Source organism: Dromaius novaehollandiae, chromosome 31, assembly GCF_036370855.1.
Source record: "Dromaius novaehollandiae isolate bDroNov1 chromosome 31, bDroNov1.hap1, whole genome shotgun sequence".
In the NCBI taxonomy this organism is placed as follows: Eukaryota; Metazoa; Chordata; class Aves; order Casuariiformes; family Dromaiidae; genus Dromaius; species Dromaius novaehollandiae.
In genome coordinates, this window is record NC_088129.1 from 706,978 (window position 1) to 710,699 (window position 3,722).

The 3,722-nt window shown below is 58.8% G+C and overlaps 1 long non-coding RNA gene across 1 annotated transcript; it reads left to right on the forward strand.

The window, feature by feature from the left end:
- Positions 1-1,161: 1,161 nt before the first annotated feature.
- On the forward strand, positions 1,162-2,527 carry LOC135324115 (uncharacterized). Its single transcript, XR_010385471.1, has 3 exons — positions 1,162-1,213; positions 1,616-1,647; positions 1,979-2,527. It is a non-coding gene; the product is annotated as an uncharacterized LOC135324115 (long non-coding RNA).
- The last annotated feature ends 1,195 nt before the right edge of the window (positions 2,528-3,722 follow it).

Here is a 3,722-nt window from a genome sequence, read left to right on the forward strand (position 1 = left end):
TTTTAATGTCCTTTCCTCCCATGCGCTGTGGCGCTGCAGAGTTTGGGGGTCAGGGTGTGGAGATGCGGGCGCACACGGGTGCTGGGAGCAGGGCTGAGAGCACCCAGCAGGGCTCGGGGTCATGCTGAGCTTCTCTTTCTCTTTGCACCCCGAGCATTGCATGGGTGTGCTGGGGCTCTGCTCCAGACACTGCCCCATGGCACATTCCCAGACCTCTCCCAATTACTTGCTCCAGACTGGCTGGTGCTACGGCCAGACCTCCCTGCTCATGGCTACCGCTCCCTCCATACCTGTCCCAAACGGGATGCCCTGTGTTTGCTCCGAGCGTGGGGGATGTGATTGGATCGGCAAGAAATGCTAGAGGGACTGCTGCTCCCTCATGTTCTTTTCCTACCTGTTGTGGAAGAAAGCAGGGCTTGCTTTGGAGACTTGGGCTTGCAATTGTCTCTCTTTCAGGCGTTGAGCTCGTACTGCCCCTGGGCATTGCCGTGTCCTGTGTGCTGCTTGTGACTGCGCTTGTTCTCCTGGGGAGAAAAGGTGATGCAGCGCTCTGGGGTTTCTCTTGGGAATGGGGGCAGAGTGCCTCCCTCCATCGCTGGTCCCCTGGACCTGAACCCTTGTGCCGAGCAAGACGCAAGCAGCACTTGTGTGCCTTGTCACGCAGCATGGGCTCTGAAGGCTGCTTGTGTCTTCCTTGAGCAGAGCTGGCCTCTGCCCCCTCTCCCCACACCACACTGGCTTTTTCTGTCTCTCCAGGAAGTACCCACTTATCTAACGACAACCTCCTTCCTTCCTTCCTTCCTTCCTTCCTTCCTTCCTTCCTTCCTTCCTTCCTTCCTTCCCCCCCTCCTTTCTTTTCTTTCTTTTCTTTCTTCTATTTTTTGAATGTTTCCAGCAGTGTCTGCCCTCCGGACTCAGAGGTAGGTGCCTGCATGGAGATCTTTGGGGTGCTTGGGGGGATGCCCAGACGCCCAGAGGCCTGTGTGTGTGCTGGACAAGCCTTGCGAGGGCTGAATGTAGAGTTTGGGAGGCAGTTGTGGAAGTGTGAGTGTTTGTGTGTGTGTGGTGGTTGTGGTGGGGTGTGAACCATGTCTTGCTGTTTCTGTATTGAGGGGGTGGGTTGGTTTGAGTGCATCCCCAGTGCTTTCTGTACTGCGTTGCAGGAAGCAGGGTGAGAGCAGAGCTGGGGACCCTCCCGAAGAGGATCTGCACTGTAAGCGCGCTGGGGCCCTTGCAGGGGAGCTGGGGCAGTGGTGATCTGGGGATGCGCAGGCAAAGGGGAAGAGGGCTGGGAGTGCCATGGTGCTGTGGGGCAAGGCGAGGAGGGGTGCTCTTGAGGGAGCTGCCTGGGGAAGCCATTGCACACAGGACTGTTGCAAGGAGAGATGCTGAGCTGAGAAAGAGCCATGCAAAAACGCCTGGTCAGAGGGTTTGCAGCAAAGCTTGCTTTTGCCCCAGGCCCTCTTCCTGGCAGGGCTGGCTGCTCGGGTGCAGGCCCGCGTGGCAAATGGGGAGCTCGGTGGGACACTTTGAGGCCTGGGCCCTTGGGCAAGGGTGTGAGGAGGTGGCTTGGCCCTGGAGCCCTGCTGATGCTGAGGCCTCTTTGTGTCCCCAGACGCCTCGGTGACTGCAAGGGGACGTCCCCAGGTGAGTCTCAGATGACGCTGACCCAAAGAGCTGGGTGCTGCTGGGCTGGGTCTGTGCTGCTGCCCAGACCTGCAGCCTGAGGTGCAATTCCTGCATTGCCAAGAACGCTGCCAGCAGGGCCGAGGAGAGGTGATGGGCTCTTAGGGTGGCTTGGGATATCTGCTGGCAAGGCCCATTGCCTTGAGAGCAAAGTCTCCCTCCTTCCCGTCCTGGGGCTCCACGAACCCCTGTGGGCTTTCTCCCCACAAACGCCCATGCCTCCGCGCTGCTGGGAGCAGCTCCTTGGAGGCTTTCAGTCTCTTGAGCAGTAAAGTTGCTGCTGCCATTGCAGCCCCTGAGAGAACATGTCACAACGTACGCCAGCATCGTGCCGCCGAGGGAGCCACCTTGCTAGCTCGCCGGGACCATGCCGTGGCACGGGGGAGCAGCACGGCGAGGAAGGGCTGCGCCCTGTCACTCTGCAAGACCCAAAGCTCAGTGCATGCTGGTGGCAGCTGGTTCCCAACAGCACCTGGGGCGCCGAGCTGGCTCTGCTTTGCGCTTCTTGGGTCTCTGCCCAGGTTTGCTGCAGGAAGGAAGCTCTTCTTCACCTTCACCTTGTACCTGGTGTGGGGTCTTCAGTGGGAGTGTGCACCGCTGCTAACGGTGCAGGTTTTTTCATGCTCCAAATGCTGAAGACCCTGGAAGCCTTCTGCGCCTGCCAGGTTGTCCTTTCAGGTGCTCCGCTTAGAGCTCAGATGCTGCCATGCAAGGCGGCTGCACCACAGCACGTCCTGAAGGAGACCTTTTCCACCTGGCAACCTCCTGGTGCCCCTTTGTGGGGGCCTGCAAGGATTCCCAGCTGCTTTTCCTCTCTTCCTACCCTCTCCATACTGGGGATGCCAGCAAAGTCTCTGGCAGGCTGCTGCTGCTGAGGAGCTCAACCAGGAGAAGTGAAAAAGAGGGTTGATGCCTTTAGTGTCTTGGGACCTCAGCGCCTGCTTCTCTGCATGATGCTTTGCTGAGTGAGGGATCCATCAGCTCTGAGCTGTGCTTTTTCTGCTTTTCTCCTCTTGGCCCTGCTCCCAGTTTTGCAAGGACCCCCCACAGCTCTCAGCTCTCTGCTCTCACCGTGCTGGCTGCTGGGGTCTTTCTGAAGGCAGGGTGCATAGGAAAGACAGATTTTGTGCATCCCCCAATGTGCTGGCACGAAGTTGCCTCCATGCACCTTGCAGTGCTGCAGCCGTGTGAGCACAGCTTTGAGTGTGGTGTGCAATAAATGTGTCTGAGTGGGGTTTTTAGTGCCTTCTCTTGCTCCTCTTTCTTCTCTAAGCGAGTGCAGAAGCCCCCAGGAGGGACGATGCCTTTGGACAGGAGAGAAATGGGGAATCTCCTGAGGAAGCACTCGGCAGCAACACAGCAGAGAAACAGCTCCCGTCTCTGGCAAGGGACAAATTAAAGGCTGCCCGCCCACCTGCAGAGTAGAGCCTCTGGGAGAGGAGAGCTGCAAAAGTCTGGCTTGCTCTAGCAGTGGCCCTTGCATGCTCCCCAGATGGGATCCTTGTGGGAAATCGTCCTATCATCCCCCAGTGATCTGGCTGAGGGGGACCCAGGACCACCTGTGGGTGGCTGCCAGCATCTCCCAGAAAAGCAACCCGGAGAGCATATGTGCCCCCGGCAAAGCCCCAGGACAGAGTGCGGGAATGCCGCCGATGCTAACACCCCTCCAGAGCAGAGCCAGCACCTCCCTTGGAGACCTCGTGTCCTGCACAGCCCTGACTCTCTGCAGGGTCTCAGCTTTGCAGAGCAGAGGTGGCGGATGGCTCTGCTTTCCCGGAGAGGTGGCACCATGCCCTGGCTGTGCACAGGCATCCTTTCACTGCTGATGGTCCTGGCGCACACTGCCAGCACCAGAGCCCCACGTGCATCTTGAGTGGGACAGGTCTCCAAGCCCAGTCTCCAAAACCACTTGTGTAATGGCCCTTGTTGAACCCCCGATTCTCTGCAGGGTTCCTCAGGAGTGCTCCTGCCTGCTGACGGCCTCAAGGCCGAAACAGCAAGGCTGTGGCCAGGGGAGGAGGGAGGCAGGAAGCAGG